The sequence below is a fragment of the Leopardus geoffroyi genome, chromosome C1 (genome assembly GCF_018350155.1).
Source record: "Leopardus geoffroyi isolate Oge1 chromosome C1, O.geoffroyi_Oge1_pat1.0, whole genome shotgun sequence".
In the NCBI taxonomy this organism is placed as follows: Eukaryota; Metazoa; Chordata; class Mammalia; order Carnivora; family Felidae; genus Leopardus; species Leopardus geoffroyi.
Window position 1 is genome coordinate 62,728,727 of NC_059328.1, and position 18,239 is coordinate 62,746,965.

The 18,239-nt window shown below is 35.9% G+C and overlaps 1 long non-coding RNA gene across 3 annotated transcripts in view; it reads right to left on the reverse strand.

The window, feature by feature from the left end:
- LOC123600004 overlaps positions 1 to 15,038 on the reverse strand; it is a 96,755-nt gene extending 81,717 nt beyond the window's left edge. For 2 of the 3 annotated variants that reach the window (XR_006713413.1, XR_006713415.1), the window contains exons 1-2: positions 14,889 to 15,038; positions 11,392 to 11,499 (exon numbers count right to left, since the gene is read on the reverse strand). This is a non-coding gene — a long non-coding RNA (uncharacterized LOC123600004). The remainder of the gene's footprint in view (positions 1 to 11,391; positions 11,500 to 14,888) is intronic. The other variant, XR_006713414.1, reaches the window with a different exon arrangement.
- Between the last annotated feature and the right edge of the window lie 3,201 nt (positions 15,039 to 18,239).

Consider the following 18,239-nt stretch of genomic DNA (forward strand, 5'->3'; position numbering starts at 1 on the left):
TCCCAGTATATCAGAATCAAGGCAAGGATGTCCACTTTCACCACTCCTATTCAACACCATTCTGGAAGTCCTAGGTAATGTAACAAGACAAGAAAAGGAAATAAAAGGTATACATATTGGAAAAGAAGAAATAAAATTGTCTTTGTTCACAGATGACATGATTGTCCATATAGAAACTTTTTAAAAATTAACAACAAAAAACCATCCTAGAACTAATATGCTAGTATAGAAAGATTATAGGGTACAAAATTAATATAAAAATGTTTAAAAAGTCAATTACTTTCTTAAATATCAGCAATAAACAATTGGATTTTGATGTTAAAAACACAATACTATTTACTTTAGATTCAGAATCAGAATCAGAATCAGAAGAAGAAGAAGAAGAAGAAGAAGAAGAGAAAGAAGAAGGGGGAGGAGAAATACCTAGGTATAAATCTAACAAAAAATATATAAGAAAATGTTGAAGTAATTCTCCCTAATTTCATCTATATGGTAAGCATTGCTATAGACAAAATTATATTTTTTTTTTCATGGAACTTAAATCTACACTAAAATTCCTATGTAAGTATAGAGACCCCAAAATAACTGTTGATTTTGAAAAAAAATAAAAAATAAAATGAGGACTTGTCTACCCAGTTTCAAAGCTACCTATAAGACAACAGTAATTCTGACAATGTGCTATGTACAGATAAGTTAACAAAAGAAACAGAACGAATTAAAAGGTCCATGTGCACCTAAGTGTAAGACCTGAAACTATGAATCTCCGAGAAGAGAGCACAGGCAATAATTTTTCTAACATTGGCCATAGCAACTTTTTTCTAGGCACATCTCCTAGGCAAGGGAAACAAAAGCAAAAATAAACTATTGGGGCTACACCAAAATAAAAAGCTTCTGCACAGCAAAGGAAACAGTCGACAAAATTAAAAGACAATCTACTGAATGGGAGAAGATATTTGTAAATGACATATTTGATAAAGGGCTAGTTTCCAAAATGTATAAAGAACTTATAAAACTCAACACCCAAAAAACAAGTAATCCCATTAAAAAATGGGCAGAAGACATGGACAGACATTTCTCCAAAGAAGATATACAGATGGCTAACAGGCACATGAAAAGATGTTCAATATCACTAATCATCAGGGAAATGCAAATCAAAACCATAATGAGATATCACCTCACACCTGTCAGAATAGCTAAAAAAAAAAAAAAAAAAAAAGAAAAGAAAAGAAAAGAAAAGAAACAAACAAACAAGTGTCTGCAAGTATGTGGAGAAATAGAAACCCTCATGTACGGTTGGTAGGAATGCAGAGTGGTGCAGCTGCTGTGAAAGACAGTATAGAGGTGCCTCAAAAATTTAAATATAGAACTACTGTATGATCCAGTAATTCCACTACTGGGTATTTACCTTAAAAAAAACATGAAAACACTAATTTGAAAAAAATATTTGCACCCCTATGTTTATTGCAGCATTATTTCCAATAGCCAAATAATGGAAACAGTCTGAGTATCTACAGATAGATAAATGGATAAAGAAAAAAAAATATATATATATATATACATACATAGATACACACACACACACAAATACATACAGTGGAATATTACACATCCATAAAAAAGAAGGAAATCTTGCCATTTGCAACAACATGAATGGATGTAGAAGTTATACAGCTAGGTAAAATAGACCAGTCAGAGAAAGACAAGTACCATATGATTTGACTCATATGTGGAATTTAAGAAACAAATGAACAAGGAAAAAACAAACAAACAAAAAAGACAAGCTGAAAGACAGACTGTTAACTATAAAGAACAAACTGATAGTTACCATAGGGGAGGTGAGTAGGGTAGGGGGATGGCTGAAATAGATGAAGGGAATTAAGAGCACACTTATCAATGGTGAACACTGAGTAACGTACAGAATTGTGCAATCACTATATTGTACACCTGAAACTAATATAACACTGTATGTTAATTATATTGTAATTAAAATTTTTAAAAAGGCCCATGTGCATACATATAGATAATTAATTTATAACAAAGATGACATTACGAATCAGTGGGAAAAGCATAGTCAATTAGCTATCCACATGAACAAAGATAAACTTTTGTTTATGTAGCTTGCCATACAAAAAGGTAAATTTTGAATGGACTAATATCTAAATGTGAAAAACAAAACTATTATAAAAACCTACAGAAGACTTTCTTCATGGCAGAAGAGACTGTATCAGTCAGGGTTTCAGTCAGAGAAGTGTTAGAAGGTACACACACAAATACTTGTTACAGAATTTTGACCTTAGGTGATTGTGGAAGCTGATTAACCAGTTTGTGCTAGCTTCCCATGTGATGTTGGAGCTTTAAACCAGAAGAGCAGAATGTAACATGAATGTGAACTGGGAAACAGCAAGAACAACTTGGAACTCAAATGCATGAGCTGGAACGAATGAGGACTGGCTAAAATATCTTTCAGTTCTTGTTGCCTCTGATCTTGATGAAAAGTGTGTCGTATAGGAACTGTGGGGCTCTTCTTCACAGAGCTGAAACACATATAACTGGCCAACGTGTTAGAGGAACTAAAGAAGGATCCAGGAAAAAGTAAAGCAATTACAGCCTGACAGCCGCTTCCTGCCAGTGAAATGATCTATCAGATGAATGATAAAAATATATGAGCTACAAAATGCCTGATGCTTAACTTCAGCCCTCTAAATCTCACACAAGAATCTCTTTCTTGGCCTACCTTGCCAGAAACACACAGAAGAAAATTTTGGGAAATATGGTTTAGCCTAGCAGAACTGACACATTAGAAAGCCACTATAATTAGGAAAGCATTTCCTATGACCACCAAAGAAGGGCATAAATCATTTGAGAGAAGATAGGTCACCATGAAAATTATAAGCTCCATATGTCAAAAAGTACAATAAAATTAAAAGACAATCCTCATACTGGTAAAAGAAATTTTAAATCTTTTTAATCACAAAAATATTCATAACCAGAGTATTTTAAAAGTTCCTTCAACTCAATAAGAAAAAATCAAGCAATCTAACAGATAAGTGGACAATTCAGAAAAGGCAAATCTATAATGGACAATAAAAGATGACCAACCTTACTAATGAATTAGAAAATAAAAATGAATTAACAATACTCTCCAGATGGGCAAAATGTAGTAAATCTGAAAACACCAAGTATTAGTGATGATTCAGGAAAAGTATAGTTCGTATAGGTTGCTGTTAAAGTATATATGGGTAAAACCAATTTGAAGAGGTTGTAATTTAACAATATGTAGTATATGTGAAGGTATATACACTACAGATCACAGCAATTTCACTTCTAAGTTTCTAAAAAAGAAACTTGCACATATATACAAGAAGACATGAAAAAGGATGTTTAATGGGATATTGTTAGCAATAAAAAAGTAACATCAATCTAATTAGTTCTCATCTGGGGACAGAAAATAAATTGTGTTTATTCATATAATTTAATACTATTGGCAAATTAATTAAATAAGGAGGTCATTTGGCTGAAGCAGCTTTAATGCCTTAGCAGCCTACTGAGCAAACCAAAACCTAAGCCTGAAATGCCTCAAGGTTAAGAAATAAAAAATGGACAACCAATCACAAACAACCAAGTAGACTTTTGCAAATAAGGTAACCACTTAAGCTATAGCCAATCAAATCATTTCCTTGCTTTACTTGTGCCTTTTGTCCATAAAAGTCTTTCCCCAGCACCTATTGGTAGAGCACTTCTAACCACTTCTGGCTTGGTGCTACCTGATTCAAATCAATTTGTGCTTTAATAAACACTTAACAATTTTAATATGCCTGTTTATCTTTTAACTCTATATAGCAATCAAAATAAATTAACTGTATCTAGTGTATCATTATGGATACATTTTTTAAAATAATGTTAATAACTAAAATTTCAAAAGGATACATAGAGCAGAATATAAAATTCTGAGTACATATCAATAGCATATATATATGCATAATATCTGCATGTATGCATATATATTCTGGATACATACATATGTATACATACATACATATATATGTAGTAAAAATACACATAGAAATGGTAAATGCCAACTTCAGAATAGTACTGTAGTTCCCTTTGGTGCAAGAGAGAAAAGAAAGTGTTAGGAGAGTGGAATTTCCTGTCTACTTCCCTCAATGAATGAGTTAAATTTTCAATACACGTTCATTTTTATATCTGGAAGGATCATAATTTCATTTTTGTTAATTATCTTTTAACACATTGTAGGGTAACAGAATGAAAGGGGTACATTAAAAGAACAGAAAAGACAATTCCTTTATGGCAAACTTCACTTACTGTAATATTTTACTTATAGGAAGATTTCCTGCCCTGCTATTCCAAGGAAAATTCTAGTAGTGTAGAAAGCTCAAGTGTCCAGCTCTTTTTTTTTTTTTTTTCTTAAACTATATCAATATAAATGAAGGGGAGATATCTGAGCAGCAATCTGGAGAATAATCAAAATTAAAATTCAGAATCTTTTCTCTTGGCCACAGGGGCACTGCCCAGTTTATCCAAATACTAGTTATATAATATTCATAGGCACAACCTAGAGGCATATTTTCTTTTCAAATTCTGAAATCTTAATAGCATTTGTTTTCTTTTAGGATTTTTTGAAACCTTGGCTCATTTCTAGGAGGTTCCTTCCAGATCAGCTTTGGCTGTACAGCTTAACATCCATTCACAGGATTTGGGGGGCAGGTTGTAAATAACCAGACTTTCCAATTGGAAAAGTTTATGTATACCATCAAATACCTTCATCCTACACTCCCCACCAACCCCCCCCCCAGCCCCCACCAAATTCAGGAGTCTTGTTTCTATACCAAGGGACTCACAAAGGCATGTGGTATTTCTTTGGTTCCATACTAGTATGGCAGTATGACAAAGAAGAACCTATTTCTATAAACAATGCTAACTAAGCCACAATTTTATATTTAACACTCACCTAGCTGCTTAAGATAAGATAGCAAGAAATATATAAACAATGCTAGTTTTCACAAAGTAAGTACCTAATTAAAGATTTTTGAGACTCTGCTCTATGCTCCCACCCCAAATCTGCTTTCTAGAGTTACTTTTAACTGCAGAGTTTTTACAGTGAACAGAAAAGAGAAACGAAGAGAGGATTTGTAAATACACAGCCACAAAACTCTGAGTTCATCCCCAATGACTCCTGGGCACACTCTTGGAGAGGGGCTGGTCCAATTAAGGTGATTGTGGAGGTCATAATCACTATGAGCTTGTTGAGAAGTTCATGTGAATATTTGAATATCAATGCATGTAATATATGCAGAATGAATTCTCAGAAGCCAGACTACATTGTTTACACAGCACTAGAAATCTCTTCACTGTCTAGCTTGTGTGCACGCAGTTCTGAATACAGAAACAAAAGGAAGAGTAAAGATCATATTTAATGGAGTCTTAAAAGAAAAATGTTCAATGGAAGCAGCCATGATAAAAAGAAAAAGTAGCAATTTTGCTTTTGGTAAAAATATTTTTTTTCTTCTAGATTCTCTTTATCTCCCTTTTCAGCTACCCATTCTCAAAGATCATTTGGTTTTTGAAGTTATTTATCGTTCTTTTTAAAGTTAAACTAAATTTTACTGTTTTATTTCACATTTTATTCACTTCATGTTTTAGATGAGAAAATTGACCCACAGAAGGTAAATCACTGGTTGGTCAAAGGTCACAAATGACAGGGTTCAGGTTTGGATTCACATATTCTGGCTTGGTTTTGTCTGTCAGATACTTCCCTAATGTAATTTTGTTGAAATATCTTTAGTATTCTCCTTTTAGAGGTATTTGTATTTGGAGAATGTTATCCATTGCAGTGTGGCACCTTTCCATGCCCACACGCAAACAGCTATCTACTGCCCCAAAGTACATTTCAAATTACCCTAGTTCGAGATATTATCATCTCTCACCTGAACTACTACAATGGATTTCTAACTAGTCTCCCTGTTTCACTCTTCCCTTCCCTTCATTGTTTATTCTTTACCATAAATCAGATTTTATAATGCTACTGGTTAATTCCTTCAATGATTTCCCATAGCACTGAAAATAAAATTCAGGTTTGTGACCATGATGACCATGACTTATGTAACTTGACTCTTAGCCCATTTTTCCAGTATTACATCCCAGTTTGTACTACTCCCACCAGCTATTTAGACTGCAGTCATGCTGGCCTTCTTTTCACTCAATAAATACACTAAATCAATTCTGTCTAGGGCCTTTGCACTAGGTGTTTTAATTTCTTGCCAATTCAAGTTTTAGGTCAAATACCATCTCAAGGAAGACTTCCCCTCTATCAGAGTTCCTTATTTTAGTGTCTTTATAGTGCTTATTACTATGAAGTCTCATTCATTATTTGTTTTCTGCCCTCCCCTTTTAGAAGTCTGTCTTCACTGTATCCCTTGCTTATGAAAAATTCAATAAATATTTGTTAAATATATGAATATGAATGGACAAAATTAAATTGCCAAGGTCCTATTGGTTAACATTTCACAAATAGCTATGTCTGTTGGTGGGGAGGTGGACATCAAGGAAGAGATTTTTATTCTTAACTAGGAGATTGGCTTGCCAGAATCCTTGAGAATCCATTTATGAACAAAATTTTCACAAGCAATTCCCTGAATTCCCTCTTCCATGACTCCCTACGAGGCCATGGAACCCAAGTTTAGAACCCCTGTTTCAGTGTTCGGTCCAAATACATTATCTTGGCTTATGTGATGCTAAAGAATTTGACTTTTGTTTAATTCTCCTCCTTCCCCCTCTTCCTGGATTATTTTTAGTTCTAGCCTCTTACTAGGATTTTACTTGCCTCTGGACTTTGCTCTCTATCTGGAATCATCTCCAAATCCCCAACCTTCACTTTCATCTAACTTTCACTCATTTTTTAGGTCACTAGGTAAATGTCATTTCCTCTGGGAAGTCCTCCCTGATCATTAAGTTTGAATTTGGAGCCTTAAAGGAGCTCTCACAGTTTATTCTGTACTTCCCCTATTGAAACACTTCCACAAACTACTGGGATTGTCGGTTTATGTTATTCACACCTGCAAGTTCAGGGTATATGTCTATTTTATTCACCACGGTATCAATAGTGCCCAGTATAATACCTCACATGAAGAGCCCAATTAATATCAGGGTTAAAATAAACTCATTTTTCTTGGACCCCTATTTATTTCTTATAAGTGGTGGTTATTCATATCAGAAAACAGATGTTATTATCATCAATCATACTTCCTAGGTCCTTCAAATTAAAGGTTCCAAATTCGCTCACAAATTTTGTTTCTGACTTCAAGAAAAGTCTTTTCAGAGACTAATATAGGTTGTGTCAAGGTTTAAATTGTGCCTTTAAAATGTTTTGAAATAGGAAAATGAAAGGTAGTAAAATAAGTAATATGTGTAGTCCCAGTAGAATGTAAGTTTCTCCACTATCACATTCATATTAATATCAAATTTGCCTGCCTGTGGAATACTTATTGCCATTTAACAAAAACCTGAGAGGCTGTATAAACTACTCAGTCTGCTTCTAAACTCAGCTAGCTTAAAGATTTTTGTAGGAAAGGTGGAATAAAGCAATAATATAGAATGAATGTATGCTGGGGGAGACCAATGAACCTAATGAATTAACAGTGTGATCAAGAGGCAGAACTAGCAAGGAACTTAGGGTAATAATAAATGTTGGTACTAATCTTCTCTAATGGCTTCCTCTGTAGTCTTATAGTAGTAAAAGGAATTATAAAGGCAAAGGTCTTAATACTCTACTAAGAAAAACTCCTAATAATACTACACTCTTCTAGCCCCATTCATCTCCAGAAGAGCTTAAATATACTCCCCTGTTCTCATTTCATATGTACATGGGAACTTCAACCAAAGACTGACTCTTTACTCACAATTCCCCATGCAACAGTTCTAGTATTATGAAGGAGACCATCATTTTGGAAAAACATGTGTGATTCCTAAAACAATTCATTTTTTAGTTTATATGAGAACCAGAGATGAAATATGAATATGAGCAAAATAAGCAGAATCACAATTCAGAGATATGGCTTGGAAAAACAAAATAAAAGGATGTGTTTACATAAATTATAAGCACTCCAGGGCTGGAATATTATTCTTTCTCCAGCACTGTCAACCATTTATAGAGCATTGTGTACACTTGTGGCAATATAGAATGAATAATAATAATTAATACAGTATGTTTATCCCGAATCCCACAGACTTTTCCTTATCAGATTCTTGCAGCCTCCTTTTTTTTTTTTTTTTAAGTCAATTCATAATTGACCATATGTATGTCCCAATCCTTGCCTGTTAGGCTTCTTTCTCTCTTATAAACCCACTAGTGATTATTTTGGACAAATATCTGCTATATCATTACTAGCGAGGCATGGACTTCAAAGAGTTCAACTTGGATAGTGTTGAAATGATTGGAATGTTGGCCAAGAGCTTTAACCTCAAAGGGGTGTGATTTCAGTGATTTCTGGTTTCAGATGGCTCAGAAACAGAGAAAATAAAATGGAGAATGGGGTAGGAGAGTAAAGAGAAAGAGGGGTTAGAGAAATTAATCATGAAGCCATACCACTATTCTTTAAAATACCAAAAGATCAAAATTCAAAGGTATCTTTTTTTACCTTAGGCATTTATTTGTTGAAGGAATCAACAAATGAACGTGGAGAGTCCCTGATGAAACAAACGGCTTTTTAACTGGTTTCCTGACCCAAATCTTTTTTCCCTCTTCAACCTATCCCACATGCTTCTGTCAGAATAATCTTCCAAAAGTATAGTTCTAGCAATAATCTTTCTTTAATTTTAAAAGAAAATCAAGTTAATCACTGTCTGTATAGTAACTCCTTAGCATGGCCCTCAGAGTCCTAGGACTACCTTTCCAGCCTAATCTCCTTCTACTGCCCTCCACACATCCTGTATCCGCACAATATATATCCTCCCTGAGTTCCCTCAAACATTCCAGCTCTTCAATATCCAGTGCCTTTGTTTTTATTACTTTATAACACTAGTCCTCACTTTGTGAACCTGGAGAACTGAGCACTTAAGATACAGAACAAATGTCACTACCTCCATGTTATCTTTTCTGCCTGTCCTCTTAATAATATAGATGCTTCCTCCTCATCAACTCTTAGCCCATGTTACAAGCCACTAAGCACATTTGTGTGTTATTTGCTTTATATGGTAGTCTTCTTCAACAGACCAAGTTTATGGGCAGAGATAATCTTTTGGAGCCCTGAGTAGAGATGATCTTATTCATCCTGGGTCAAGGATAGCAACTGACTACATGGTAGGTACTCAGTACATGTTTGTTTAATAATAACACTGAAATAAAATATGAAAATCATATTTTCTTAGCGGGTAATACAATGAAATTTCTGGCAATGCTAATCACCTACCGTCCTTAGCATTTGCCTTTAATTAGAATAATAATAAAAAATGTCTGGTAGAAACAATTAGTCTATAAAGCAGGTGCTGGCTCAATCCCTCCCTATGTTATATATAGACGTTCCATTCTGGGTTTCATTTAGTTTATAAAGCCCAGAAACGGACTGCCACCCCCACTCCAGCAGTAGGCATAAACAATACCAAGAGCTAAATCCAGCAGCCTGTAAGTGCACTTAAGTCCCATTCAAAGTCAAGGGAAATTATGCATACATGAGAAGTAGAAGGGGAGGGGAGATAAGAAAGATGGCTTGCTGCTTCTTGGAAAACAGTCAAGGAAAAGACCACAAAGGTTCAGTTCCTGAGAAAATTGTCACCTATTTGCTGTTGCTTTTTCATCTTCATAGGAATTTATTGGATTAGGAAAGACCTTTGCTACTCCACATTATCCCAAGCTCCCAGTTGCCTTTGCATTAGTTAATGTCTGAGCTTCCTGGTTAATTGTGGCAGGCGAGCAGCAGGCTGCACAGATGTCAGATGTCATACTCTATCAGATGAAGAGGTTCCTGCCTCAGGCTGTTTATATATGACCTACCAGGATTTCCTGCTGCATGATGAAATAATTAGGGGGCCGCCATGCAGGGAATAATGTTGCAGCTAAGTTGTAACAGCATTACATTAAAAAATGAAAATGAAACATTTGTCCTTATCTGCATCAGAATCTTCCTAAGGTTTGTTATGAATATGTTGTTCCTTATTTTTATAATATTCACATGGGTGCTAATTTTAATGTTCACTGGAGAACACAATGAGTGTAGTAAGGCTTTCTTTATTGCCTGTGCTGCAATTTGACTCAAGAATAAACAGGTTGGGAGATGTCTTTTTTGTGTGTGTGTGCTTTTCTAAATAAAGTTTGTCTTTTGCCTCTTATAACGAACCAATTTTACAGACTCAACAAAGTCTAAATGATTTTTAACAGAAATCAGTAATGTTTTCTAAATTGATTAATTCCTAAGTCTTATTGAATTCTAACTTCTGACTTTCTGACCTAGAAGTATACATCCTGTTTATAATGTAATATTTTAAAATATTTTTTTCCATAAGAGCACATTATAAGACTATAAACTCTTAGTCACATCCGGTTTCCATGATTCAGGAAATTATCCCATATACAAAGATGATTCATGATTAAGAACAAGAATTCTAAGCGACTTTGACTGTTAAAAGGTTAGCAATCTCCTGAATTCTAGCAACACAGCTGGATAAATGGGACCAATCAGACCAAGCTATAATAGCATGCTTTTCACTATCATCCTATACATCCTTCTGCTTTAGTTCTTAACACCTTCCCTAATAAGACTGTAAATTCCTTGAGGGCTGTTTGTCTCATGCATTTTTGTATCTCCTATTCCTAATACATTACTTAACACAAGTAAGTACGTGGTAAATTTTTGTTAAACTGAATTATATTGTGTATAGTGAGAAATGGAGAAGGGATTAAGAAAAAGATAATGATCATGATGATTCCTCACTTCTCCATATTTTTTTTTCCTGTGTAGCTAAAATATCATCATTCTTCCTCCTCAACATCGCCTCTGCTGCAATTTTTCTAAAGACATTAATGTTGTTCCCTCATCTCACCAGTGGAATTCATACTATCTATTTATATACAGGCATATAATTCATATAATTTACTAAATAAAATAAAACTCCATCTGAATGTCATTGCTTAAAGATCATATACACCTGAAAATGGCCCAGGTCAATTCCTGGGGAACCCAGGGAACACAGTTTTAGAGCTGAAGGAGGGTTTCCTATTATATTTCTAGAAACAGTTTAAGAAAAACAAGGAATCTCTATGAGATATATAAGAAGAACAAATAGTTTTTGTCCCAAGTGTTAACTGTGATCCATTAATAATAGCTACCACGTAAAGAGGTAGCATCCAGGTTGTGCAAAAAAGTGCCTGTCGTTGATTACCTGTATCTGCCTTGGTCTTGGAACAAACGACAATATGAGTACCAATTATCTGCCATACCAGCACCTTTTCTTAATGACCCAGCAGGCTGTAGTTTTTTTCCGGAAGGACTAGGGAACAAAGAGACATTCAAACAAGTATCTTTGAAGCAAAGCAAAAGTTCATTAGGTACCATTATACCCAAGTGTTGCCCTCTTTATCTTGTTTAAATTTTTTTTTTTTAACATTTATTTATTTTTGAGACAGAGAGAGACAGAGCATGAACGGGGGGGGGGGGGGGGGCAGAGAGAGAGGGAGACACAGAATCGGAAACAGGCTCCAGGCTCTGAGCCATCAGCCCAGAGCCTGACGCGGGGCTCGAACTCACAGACCGCGAGATCGTGACCTGGCTGAAGTCGGACGCTTAACCGACTGCGCCACCCAGGCGCCCCTATCTTGTTTAATAAACATTTATTGAGCACTTATCTGTCAAGTAATGTTCTCTAGCCTCAAGGAATTAATGGCCACCTGTAGGAGGCAGACAAATAAATAGGAAATTTGAATACTATGTGATTAATAACATAGAAGTCTACAAAAAAAACGTTAAAGGAGTTCAAACTGAAGTGGCTAACCCAAGCTGAGGTGAGGGTGAGGAGGGGATGTCAGGAAATGTTTCCCAGAGAAAGGAGTCGTCTGAACAAGCCCTTAAGGATAGGTAAAAATTAACCAGGCTAAAAAAGAAGGAAGAAAGAAGAAGAGGAGGAGTGGTGGGGGTCGGGGGAGGAGAAGAAGGTGGTTCTGGGTAAAGGAAAGGCATTTTGGGCAGCATATACAATGACATTCAAATAAATGTCCTTAGTTCAGTTGCATGGCATAGTTTGAGTGCATGTAGAAGATTAGAGATAAAGCTAGAGAGGTAAAGAACAGTCAGAATTCAAAAGATTTTGTATGTCAAGGCAGAGAGACTGGAGAATTTTGGGCAGAAATCAATGGCTTGCATCTCTTTGTTGGCCTGTATCTACTATCCCTTGTCTACTATCTCTGTTCCTTCAATATATAAACATATCAGTGTCTTTCCTCCTTGAAGAAGAAAATCTTTCTTGATCTGACATTTCTGTATCTTTTCCTCTTTCCTTCTCTTTCCAACCAAGTAGCCAAGCTTGTGAAAATAAGAATCAATACTTTAGGTCTCCATGTCACATTTACTGCTAAATCTACTGCAGTATGTCCCCTGTCTACCTGCTTTTATGAGAAGTCTTCAATTAACTCTGTTGTCTTTTCTAACAGACATGAGCGTTAAGTGAGCCCTTAGTGACATCTGACATGACTGATGAGCACTCCACTGATGCTGTCTTTCTTGGCCTCCAGGACTCTGGACTCTCTTGCTTTTCTCCTTGTCTCTCAGATCTCCCTGAGCCTCCATTGTGAGCTCTGCTTCCTCTACACAGATCTGATGTTGATAACTCCAAGAGCTCCAACCTCTCCCCTCTCAATACAGACTGTTCTTTACTGAATTCCTTTCCCATTCTTTAAGATCCAAAATGTCATCTCTTCTGTAAAGCCTGCTCCTCAAGTTCTTTGCCTACAACATTTACCACAACATTTTGCATATATTCTATATTAGCCCCTCCCAGTAAACAGTAAGACTTTTGAGGGCAAAGCCCATGCATTATCCAGTTTGTATCTATAGTACCTGACACTTGGTATATCCATAATCTTTCCTTGTTGCATGAAGGAAAGAAGGGTTAGTCAGTGGTGACTTTTGCAGAGAATTTTCATCCAGTCTTAGACTTCTAAAGGGTAGTAACCCCTCATGTTACAAATGGGGAAACAGATTCAGGATGGCAAAGTAGCTGACCTAAAATTGCAGAGCTCCTCAAGGACAGAATTTCAAAATTCTAGTTTCCAGTTCTTTCATTGTTTGCTCCATTTAAGTAAAACACTCAAATGAACAGTATGAAAATTAGGAGAGTATGGAATCAACAGTTCTGAATTTATGAGTAACTGAATCACAGAGGCAATGGAAACAATTACTTTGTGCAAATTCAGGTGCTTTATGTTTCTCAGGAGTGTGAAAGCTGAGCAATGTCCCACCCTGCTAAAAGATGAGGTACATTTCTAGAAGTAACATTCCCATTAGTTACAGAAGCTTCTGTGAAATACGTTTAATCCAGTCAGGAGATACTCAGAAATGCAAATTGCCCACTTGGAATAAGAAGGCACCTATTGTTTAGCCTTGATTGCCTCTGCAGGCCTACAGGCAAGGGGGAAAAAATCCTTGAAGGAGGAGGCAGTCTAAGTAAACTGCACGCATAGAGGAAAAATAAAAATGAAGCCAAACTCCAACAGGGCTTCCATTTAACATCTGCTAAGCAAGCAAGGACTACAGAGCAAAAACCATTTATGACTCTGAATCCTTTATAACTTCACTATCTGTGTTCCTTTTTGTTTTCCCTTATTCTCCCATAGACATTGATAAATCTGAAATCTTTAATTTGTCCTGTGGGGTCCTACCTCACCATCAATGAGTACATAGAATGAGAACAATTAGAGATGTCCTTTAGTAATATAAAATACTTTATACCAAGAGCATATACTTATAGCAATAGGAGAAATAATAGCTCTCACTTTTGTCCTTCATTTAGACATGTCCTTTGTTTAAATTTTTTGTTCCTAACTTGTTTCTATAAGTTCTGTTCTTTTGCTTTGGAGGGAAATATGCTCGTTTTTAAATTTTACTGCTAACTAGATTTCTTTTTGTAATAAAAGACTTAGTCACAAAAAAAAAAAAGCATTAAAACTTCTAAAGTCTGATTTTAAAACATAATGAATCTTTCAGGAGAAAATAAACAAGGTGCCATTTTTTTAAAAATAATCTTCATCTAACCTGTTTACCAGCTGAGAAATAAAAGACCTTGGTATTTAAATTTGAAACTTTCTTCCTCTCTTTATCCCATCTCCTTTTCATCTTTATAAACAGAAGAAAGTCTATAATTACTATACTAACAAAGAATACAGCTGAACTACACACAGGTTAAACCATTCTAAATAAAGTAGAGAATAATAAATAATAGAATAGTCAAAGGGGCTAGCATAATAAACACATGGAGAGTAACACCACATCCTACAATGTAAGATGTCTCCATTTCTAAGTATTTAAAACTTATGGAGGGGAAAGAGACCTTAGAAAGTATAAGCTAACTATCTATTTTCATAGAAATTAGAGAGATCATCCAGTCCAGCCTCTTAGCTAAGCTTAAAATTCCCAGTAATAATAATAATAATGATAGCAGAAGTGATGGAGGCGATGGTGGCTGTGGTAGTATCGATTACCGTTCCTCAAATACTTGCACTGTGTCAGGTACTAGGGTAACCGCCATACCCATATTATCTCACTTAATCCTTACAACAGTCCAGTCAAATGACTATTATCTTCACTTTACATGGAATATATAGGTACATTTCTGATTAGTGGTGGGCTAGCTTCTGCTGGAATATCTAGTGTTAGGAAGTTTATTACCTGATAAGACAGCCCTTTCTATTTTAAAAGTTGTGGTTGAATATTTCTTCCTCACATGGAACCCAAATTGCCTTCATGAAGCCTCCATCCATCCATCTTAGTTCTGTCTTACAGAAATAAGTAAGTTCAATATTTCTTCCAATCGATGACTCTTCAGATCTTTTAAAACTGTCATCATGATGTCATTTGGGCCAACGAACCTGTCTGTTTGGTGTCACTGCAGCTACACCTATCCCCAGAGTTAGTCTAACCAACTTAATTCTCACTTCAAAGCTCAGTTTTAAGCCAAATTCTGGGACAAAACTAGCTAACTAGGAGAAGTGTAGAGAATGCCACAGCCCTTACTCTTTATGACAGCCAGTTAGCCCTTTTTCCAGTTTATGGCTCTGGGCCCATTGACAGATCCCCTGGCTTAATTTCATTCTACTCTGAATCCCTGGATAATTTCTAATAAGAAACGTAAGGGATTAGCAAACTCTACGGGGCAAGTAATTTGAGGTATCACTCTTGAACTCTTTAAATAGTTTCTTGCTGGCGATACTCATTGCATGTTAAAAGAACTGGAGTGCCTACTATTATTCTAAGCACTTTACTTATATTAACTCACTTAATCCTGGCAACAATCCTATGAGATGGGTACTGTTATTATCCCCATCTTAATAATGAAGAAACTGAGGCACAGACAGAAGTTGGCTAACTTGTCCAAAGCCCTATAGTCCTGTGGGAATCAGAAAGCAAATCCAGAAAATCTGACTTTAAGAACTTTTAATTGCTACATCATGCTGCCTTGCAGTAGATGCTAAACTCTTCCCAGGCTGGGATCTGGGAATTGTTTCCTGTAGTTTCCCATGTTTCTATGTGTTAGTAATTTTCCAGGGAAAAGAGAAAGAGCAGCAAAGCCATTTTCCTGGACCTTGCCACTTCCTCTTTTGTAACTAAGGCATCTTTCTACTTAGAAGGGTGGCATTGAGTGGGCTGGGAGCAAGGAAACTGACTCTAAATTCAGGGATCAGGAATGCAGGCTGACGAACAAAAGACTCTGTAGGAAGCAGGCCTTCCTGAGAAATAGAGGGGGAGGGATAGCACAGCTTCTTGTGGTATTGAAGATGCAGCTTCTAATACATAGAAGATGCAACTTCTAATACACTGCCACAGACAGCTAGGCTGCAAAATGAAAACCCACTGGTCAACTATGTCTGTATTTGGTTCAGTCTGTATCTTTTCAGCTCTGTCTCCCATCAGTTATAGCCAGGAGATTAGGTCTGCTTTGCAAACTCATTCTCCTGGATCTGAAAATACAAAAAGCCAGTTTGGCTTGGAATGTTGCCCACTTGAGTTCTATAGTCTTGTTCCAAGCCCAAAACTAGATCTAGTATAGTTGTATAAACTAGAGATATTTAACCTTATGGCCTTTCTTATCTCAACTGTGAGGATACAATATAAGAAGATAAACCCAGCCTTTCATATTCAACACAGTTATGGAAATTGAAGAAAAGAAAAACAGCTCTTTATAGAGATCTATCTGTTCACTGTAGGAAAAAAAAAAAAAAAACAGTAAGTGAAAATTAAGACTATTTTTAAGATATCTCACCTTTGTATCACACTCAAATGTCAACACAACTGTAGTAAAACAATGTAATAACTATCTGTATAGTTAGAACTCAAAGGAAGAATTTATCTACTTTGATCATCCTAATTATAAGTGAATGAGTGGCTCAGCTATCTCAAGAGAAAGTTTATAGTGAACTATTCCACACACAGGCAATTTTAACATAAACCTTCTCTCAACCTAACTAAGCAGTGGAGATACTTATTTTAGAATGGAATGAATCTTCCAGATCTTGGCTCTGTCTTTCCTTCTTGGCTCCCTTCTAACTATTTGCAGCCTGTTGTTGGTTACTTTTTTTCCCCTTCACATCCTTTCCTCCACTCCCACTCAACTCTAACCCCTGAATACAAATCTTTCATACATCAGTCTCCATTTGGCAAGCTAGATTACTGATTCAGTCTTTTTTCTCTGACTTAAAAAAATCACTTATCAGTTATTTTTCTGTCCCTAGATCCCAATGCTATGATAGGGAATAATGAGGATACTTTATTCTCCCATTATCTTTTTTTAAAGAAAACCATGCCTAATTATCCTACATGTGTACACACACACACACACACACACAAATAGCACACCCTAAATCCCACAATCTGCTGGAGTTTCAATGGACAAAATTTATTTCTTGAAACAATACAAATATATCTTCACTTTAGGAAGAGATATGGACAGTTTATTCACATGTATCTTTGCTGCTAGTGAAAGAAGACAAAGTATATAGAGAATTGAAGAACTTTCTCCATCTTTGTCATGTGATAATTGTGAGTAGTCCCAAAAGAGCAGCTTTTTCTCTATACACATCTGTGTTGTAGCTCTGGCTACATGTGTTCTTGTAATATTTTTTTCATTCAATATATCATCCTCCCAAATAGTTTCTCACAGCCTATTAGCACCTCTCCACAAATTTTAGCAACCCACAGCCCACAAAATATTCCTAACCATCACAGTAGTTGGTTTTTTACCCAATGTATACAAGGTTTCTTCATCAGCATTTCACCTTCTGGAAAACAGCAAATAAAACAATTTCTCTGACCTATGGGATACAATTAGGTTCATGAAAATCTGTCAATATAAATCCACCAGCTTCAATGGGAAAAGGCACTCAGTAGTGGAAAGTATTGATGTTCACCATTCCCTGGTATATGCAACCTTATTTGGGAATGGAGCCTGCTCTATTCAATAATCCAGAATTTTTTTGGTCCCTTTTTCTAAGTAGAGAGAAGTGCTGGAGGTACTGAGAAAACCATCTGTTATGGCTACAATTATCTTGAGACAAAGCAGGGCTTCTGCCTATGGAAGTGTAGGTTGTGCACAAAAGTACTCAGCTAAAGGAGAAGTAGGGCGAAAATCCATCTTTATTCAGCTGGACAGACCCTGTATCCTCAGACTGTGACCGCTGAAAGGAGGTACTTTTTACTGTTTCTGCAAAGGTACTAATGTGGGCTAGTCGTGACTCTAGCAACAAAGACTTATGTATCTGCCTCATCTACTGCTATATCTTCAGCATTTCAAATAATGTATGCACCATAAAAGCAACTTAATAAGTATCTGAGGAATGAAGGGAAAGAAAAGAAAGAATAGTGTATGTGAAGTACCAGAAAGTGTAAAACTCAAGCAAAGAGTCTGAAATAAGTGCTCCTTTCTTTGGCTCTAGAAGGTGCATTGTTGGACCTGGAAAGTCAGAGAAAAAAGAAAAATGAACATCACACATTGCCATTATGTTTTTATGCATATATCCAAAAAAT